The following is a 7,730-nucleotide window of genomic DNA, read 5'->3' on the forward strand; positions in this document are numbered from 1 at the left end:
TCTCTATATGTTTAACTTGGACCACTCGGGCATTTGCCCAGGGTGCGAGGAAGAAGAGACCCCGCAGCACGTACATATCTGGTGCTCAGGTTTAACGCAGGATCGCTTGAAAATGTTAGACACGCTGGGTTGTGACCGTATGTACATGCTGAATGAAAGGCAAGGGATTCTGTTGGAAGGTGAGGAGAAATGAACAGCTGTGGAAGATTTCACTAGGAAGGTGATGGCGAAACTATATACTGCAGAGGAGTCTCGTAAGGGAAGGAGATGTGACAGGTTCGCGGTTGACTGCCTTGGAGGTCTCCTGAGCACCTAGAGATCGCCTTGGTGCGACGAAGCCTTGGGCATTCCGTTCGTAGTGCCCGATTGCGACTCTCCCTGTAACATCGAAGAAAAATAGTCTCCGTTTGGTAAGTTGTGTTTTGACAGTATTGTTGAGTGTTTCTTGTAGCTTTATTGCGTTTCGTGAATGTTTGTGTGTGTTTTGATTGTTCCTTGATCTGTTGGCGTGTTTGGTGTTTGTGTTCGTGGTTGTTGATCTTTTAGCTTAATTTGTTGTGTGTGTGTGTGTGTTTCATTTAGTGGTGAGTGCGTGTTTGTTTGGGTGTTCCCTGTTATTCTTGCGGTGACCGATTATATGTGTGCCTGAATTAATGCCGCACAAGCGGTTTTCAGGAGGGATGATTAACCAGAGATGGAGGTTTAATCGGTAGTTTTCAGGAACACACACGCACTTAATAACATCTTGCGGAACCTGTTAGCGAGCCCGACACTGCCTTGGCGCCCGACGGATTCCTCCACCTCTTTAACAAACACAAAAAAAAATATATATATATAAATAAATAAATTTGAAAAATCCATCAGATGAATGAATCGTTTTTTAATAACTTGCATCTGGACGCTTCAATCTGAACGATTCGGAAACCTCGTATCTTATACGTGTGAAGTTGTTGTCTTTCCTAGTGTTTTACACGACTGCCCAAAAAAATATGTAATGTATTTAGGGTGTATATATAAATGTATGTTTGTTCTACCGTAGAAACTAAACGGCTGAACCGGATTTAGATGTACAGCCGCGCTTTGGAATCCTTATGTTAACAGCCGTGTTAAAGGCTCTCTATATTTTTTAAATTTAACTTATATATATATATAATTATACTACATACAAATATTATATACGAAATTGTCACCGCACGCTCTTTAATTGTCCTATATTAGTAATTATTTATATAAAAGAGCATTGTTTGTCAGCAATGTTTTTTTTTGGCAGTCCTGTTTTTTAATTTTGAATATTTAAGTAGTTTTAAATTAATAGTTGAATAAGTATACGGCCGAGATCGAATTTCATCACTCAGATCACAAAATTAACTTGATTTTGAGATAAAAACATTGTAAACTCTAACGTCACCGGCCTGCTAGAAAAATTTAAAGGTTCATTACCGCATTGATTACTGTCAAGAATTATCCATTTTAGTCAAATAAGAAGCAGCCTATTGATATTTTTAAAAATATTTTTAATGATACGAAGCTAACATAAAAAACTAACTTAAATAGGCGTTTAAGATATGTAAGTTTTGACTACTCCTCTAGTTATCTAACTTCTCTTTTATTAATTTTCTTTATGAAAATATTTTCATTACATTTATAGAAACGAATTGTTTCATATTTTTTATTAATTTAATTTTCAGGTGAGAACGGGATGGATGGAAACCAAATCTTCTTTCTTTTCGGATATGAAACCAGTCATTATTGTGGGAAAAATATGTGGAATTCTTTACGTAAAAGACAACGCTGGACAAGACGATAAGGACAGAAATAATAAAATTACTTTCAATTTTTCTACATTTCTTTTAATCTATTCATTCGTTTTGTACTTCTTAATGATGTCTTATTTAGAATTATTTGGATACAAGATCGATTATTCGATCGGTCATCTTAGATTATGGGTCAGATTTGTGGTACTGTCGAATCTAATATGTTTACTGATTCTCAATCTACACATAACAGAAATAATAAGGCGTTATGAAAACATTAAGCGTTGTATTTTGTACAAAAATCATGCGATAAGAAATGCTCGAAAAGACAAAATTATTATACTTTTGTACGTGTTCGTAGCGTTATGGATTTGTTTACCGCTAAAAAGATTCGCATTCATTTATATCTTTGAAGAAAAATATTCGTATATTCCTGACGTAATACATCCAACAATCTTGTACATAATATTTATTCCTCATAAATTTATATTCACATTTTTTATATATTTCTCGTCGCAACTCTACAGAAATTTAGAAGAAGTTTACTTATCGCTAAAAAATTTTAAAAACGACAATAATATTTTAAAACATTTTAATAAAACATCGTCGTCGATGATGCTAGAAAATATCAGAATAATTCATCGGAAACATTTCACTTTGTGTCAAAAATTAAACACAACGTTCGGTTTCATTTTGCTACAATTATATATTAATTTGTTCCCAGAAATATTTATGTGCTTATTGGAAATCATGTACGCGGGCCGTGCTTTTGTTAAAAGCGATGCCATCACTAATTTGGGTTTTCTCATCATTATGATATACTTAACATCACACTACGGTGAAAAACTTATCGGCCTAGTAAGTATATCGAATAGACAAATAACTATAATGTAAAAATTGTTATTAAGATAATAATAATTATTATTATATTTTCTACTAAGAACAATATGATTTCTATGTTGAGTACCATTTACCTTTCTTAGCTTCATTCGTTTTTTCTTTCTTCATTAGTTTCGGAACAACTACATTGTCAAAACTTATTGTACTTGTACTTTTAAATTTCTGTTAGTCTTTATATAACGTTTAGTCAACGCCCCTGCCTTTATTTGAAGTCACGCCTTATCTGGCCTTCTTCCTGTTTATTTGTTATTAACGGTTATACTTACCTTTTAATTATACGATGGTAAGTCAATTATTATCCGCAATTTAGTTGTATTTTTGTTTATGTTTGTAGTACTGTCGTGTTGCGTAGATGACGCATGTGTGGTTTAATTGTTGTTATGTCTGTGCAGGTTTGATGCTGCTAGGTTAGTTCAATTATCGCTGCCCCGCCGTTAACCATGGCTGCTTCGCTTTCTGTTTGCACCAAAGAAGAGCAACGTTCAGTGATCCGTTTTTGTAGTCGGAAGGTGTTATCAGGGGCCGAAATTCATAATCATGTAACGAAGACATTCGGTGCAGTACGGGAACAGTGTGTTGCCGCTACTGTCTACGAATGGATTGAAAAATTCAAAAATGGTCGCACAAGTGTTACGCACGACGAAAAAGCCGGACGACCGTTTACCACCACAAATGAAAAAACCATTGAGCGTCCACGTGACATGGTTTTCTTAGACATACGAGTAACTATTGATGAAGGGGCACATCGTCTGCAAATTAGTCATGGTTCTGCCTACGTAATCATCTACAACAGACTTGGGTTTCATTAAGTCTGTGCGAGACGCTTCCCAAAACAACTCGCACAGCTGCATAAACAAACGCGCTTGGACATCTGCCAAAAACATTTGGATCGCTATGATAACGAATGGGAGATCTTCTTAGACAGAATCATCACCGGTGACGAAACATGGATCCATCATTACGAGCCAGAAAGTAAACGGCAGAGTATGGAATGGAAACATCCAAATTCGCCCTGCAAAAAAAGATTCAAGCCCCAACCGTCCGCAGGAAAACTGATGCTTACGGTTTTTGGGACTCAGTAATGGAACATTATGAGGAAAGGGGCACGACAATAAACAGTGAGCGTTACAGTGAAATGCTTACTGCCAAGCTGAAGCCTGCAATTCGAAGCAAACGCCGAGGACTGCTGTCGAAAGGTGTTGTGTTGTTGCACGACAATCCCCGTCCACATACTGCTGCCCACACTGCTGAAACGCTCCAGAAACTCAACTTTAAGTACTGGCTCATCCTCCGTATAGTCCTGATCTTGACTAGTCTTGCCCCTTCTGACTACTACTTGTTTGGTCCATTCAGAAACATTAAGGGGCCGTCGATTTACCTCGGACGAAACAGTGAAAGAAGCGGTGCATTCCTGGCTCGCAGGTCAACCGAAAACCTTCTTTTATGAGACATCAGGAAGCTTGTGCAACGATGGACCGAGTGCATTGAAATGCAAGGGAACTATGTTGAAAAATGATGTATATATAAGTTTCCTATTTGTATTGCAATAAAATTTATAACTACATTGAGGATAATAATTGACTTACCTCGTACATTTTGCATAATAATTAATATGTTACTGTGACAGTCAAACCGTGACTTCTTTTACCGCGGTGGTAATATGACAATGATATAAAAATAATAAAACTTCATATACGGGTATACATTAGAAGAGCACACTATAACAATTAGAAGTTAGAAAATTGTCCAGTATGTTTTATGTTAATTCATTAACGATTTTTTCGTTGATTTTTAGCGTATTTATCGACATAATCAACGAACCTTGAATTACTATTTTTGGTGAAAACCAACAGATCTCAATGCATTACGGAAATTTTTCTTTAAAAATTTAATTAAAAGCACATTTTTTTAATTCTTTTTCGACTAAACTTGACATTACAGCCGAGTGAATTGAACAAAAAACTTACTGTGAGCGTGTACTATTAACTAACTGATAAGTAATCTTTTCTAACTTCGCTCGATCAATTTGTTCTTCATTGAACGATATTCCAATAATGAACTCTTTTTTAAGCAGTAGCTATTTAACACAAGAATTATTGTTATAAATTAATAAAAACTAGTGTGCTCGTTCTGACAAACCGAAAAAAAAAAATATCAAACGTAACTATTATTGAGTCGGAGACGAAGAGATATTTGAAGAAAAAATGCTTTAAAAAAATTTTTACAGCAATTGCTGTGGAGAGGAAATAGGTACATTTTTTTTGTTACTAGGGTGGGGAAAAACCTTTCCCACCTGACCAAAAGAGACCACCAGTCTTACTAAATAGATTTGTCGTAGAATATAAAATCCCCAAAAGAATACAAGATGACTAGTGTGTATAGGGCCCTTGCCATTTTAAAACTTATACCCATCTCTAAACAAATGTCAAAACCAATCAAAACGGGAACAAAGGACCCGTAATTATTAAAAACTCTCTTTAAAATAAATTCGTCAGTAGTTTAGAAATAAAAAATACACAAAAAAGTCAATTAACAATCCTCTTGACATAAAACGCATTACGTAAATCAATCGCCTAAGTTTTCCCTTAGACCTTAGGGTTTTATTGTGTCTATTCTCCATCCTCCTGACGGTCTCCACCTCTAAAGACTGAAGCCTCGGAGATGGAATCTTCATCCATCTCCAATACCGCTGATGGTGGTTGAGAGGATATTTTGTATCCGTCATGGAATGATACCGGCTTAAGTGGAACGAGGAGTATTACATTTAACTCTAGACCGGATGCACTCCCCGCTGAAAGTTTTGGGGCGGCTGAAATACTTGCCCTCGAAGCCTTTCGGAGGCTCCATAGCTGCATGTTAAACCCCTTAACTGAGGATTTTCTCCATCCAAACGGTGAACCTGCATAACATCAGGTCCAGACTTCTTCATCCTTGCCGTATTTTCCTTCATCTTATGAATTAATATTCTGGCCCAACCGTGCCGGGCGTATCAGATATTAAGCAGATAAGAACAGTTACTACACTTTGATGACCGTGCTTTTAATAAGAAAATGCGCCAACTATTTTCTTCGGAAAGTTACAGTGATACCATCATTGATGTCAAATGCTTACGTGCATTATTATATACGTACAAATATACTTAACAATAACTGTTTTTCATTACACTCTTTTTATTCGAATTTCAAAAACGAGCATTAACAGTTCGCATCAACTACCATTCCTTTATTATTTTACTTACTGAAATAATTATTACTTGTTTAATAGCCAGTAATTGCAAATCGTTGATTCACAAACGCCGACGAAAGGGAAAATATATTAATTATTAGGAATTAAACAATAGTTTTGTAGATTCTTTCGAGTGTTTACCACGCATTGTCGAATAAAGTCGATTTTTTTTTAATTTATGAAATCTGAGTGATGAAATGAAGCAGATAAGTTATAAATACCAGGATGGAAATGAAATAAAAAAACCCTGACATTTTAACTATTATTATGAAGCGAATTATTAAACTTTAACTCATCGGCAGATACGATTTAACAAACTCGGCAATTAATCCAACTGTGATCAAGAGGAACCTCTTTAATAACTTTAAAATATCAACTCGATAGCAAAATAGAAACTCAGTTTATTAACAAATCGATTGCTTCTTTTCTTCATGTATAATATAAAATATATTTAAGACAAATATTGCATTAAAATTAAATCCTTACAACCTGTAAGCGATATGTTATTACATTTTTTATGAATTAATTCACCTTTGATAGTTACTATTGAAGAAATAGTCAATAATAAAAAAAAGCATATGTTTAGAAATTAAGAAAATTAAGGGGTGGTAGTTTTCTCCATATTGAATTTTATCCTTTAACGTTCGTTCGTAGTAATTGAGTTTTAGTACGATGAAAATACTTATTAAATTATTTAAAATTTCAAAAACTTAAATCAATCGGTTAGGGTGAGAGATTAAGAATTATTTAAGCAAAACAAATCGTCTAGCCTTTTTATTTTGATAACCAGTTGATTAAAAAAGTTCAAATTTACGTCATATATTTGGCTATTTTTAGCCAAATATTTATTATATACATACACAGTGTTATTCAGGAGGAAAGGGAAATAATGTGGAAAGTGAATCTAGAGCTTGAAATAAGAAAAAAAGGCCATACAACCACATGTCCAAAAACGCTTTGTTATCGAGTTACGGCCACGAAAAATTTCGCTCGGATTTCAGTTCCCCCGGTGAAATGAGGCCATACTGAAAGTTTTAAAACGTTATATAAGGGTTATTAATTTTGTAAACCTTTTACACACACACACGCGCACACACACACACACACAAGTATATATTACTTTCCCGGAGAAAATAACCCGAATAACTATATGAAAGGGGTAAGTAGAATGCTATATATATTCATATATATATTTTCATGACATATGTACCTACAATAGTTACATGAAAGAAAAATCATGTAAATAGTGGATGTCCAAAAAAAACCGGGAATTTAAAGCTTCTTATCAAATCAGCTGATTTAGAAGTCGAGAGTTCCAGCGTTCAAGTCCTAGTAGTCAGTTATTTGTACACGGCATGCCGAGTGATCCAGCCGTAGGGGTAAACATCGATCCCGTATAGAGTTATGCCAATGAGGAGCCGGACCACCTTGTTGCTAAATAAAATTCTTTAGCCCATCTTGCAGTTGAGGAGTCGTATACGCAGCATATCTTAATGAGCGACTCGTGTTATGCTTTTTTTTTTTTTTTTTTTTTTTTTCATTCTTAACCACCCCGGGGGTAACTGGCATCACCTTGCGGCATTACCTCACGTTACACCCGTAGTGACGTGGAAGCAGACTCCACCCCTAGCTCGGCCTGTTCAGGCCCCCATCGGGGTCCTCCGTGCATCCTCGAGTCACCCAAACCATCCGCTTGTGGACGGTCCCAGTGGCTCTCCTCAGGGAGGCTACCCACCCCGTCCCTAACCTACCAGGGTCCGGGCACGCGTTTCACATGCCCTTCCCCTTGCGGCGCGCCCTCTCATACCGTCAGGGTCCTTCGTGCCATCATGAGAAGCAGCCCGACCCACC

At 36.2% G+C, this 7,730-nt stretch overlaps 1 pseudogene; it reads right to left on the minus strand.

The window, feature by feature from the left end:
- Positions 1-5,590: 5,590 nt before the first annotated feature.
- On the minus strand, positions 5,591-5,705 carry LOC142322534 (U2 spliceosomal RNA; annotated as a pseudogene).
- Between the last annotated feature and the right edge of the window lie 2,025 nt (positions 5,706-7,730).

The sequence above is a fragment of the Lycorma delicatula genome, chromosome 3 (genome assembly GCF_047948215.1).
Source record: "Lycorma delicatula isolate Av1 chromosome 3, ASM4794821v1, whole genome shotgun sequence".
Taxonomy (NCBI): Eukaryota; Metazoa; Arthropoda; class Insecta; order Hemiptera; family Fulgoridae; genus Lycorma; species Lycorma delicatula.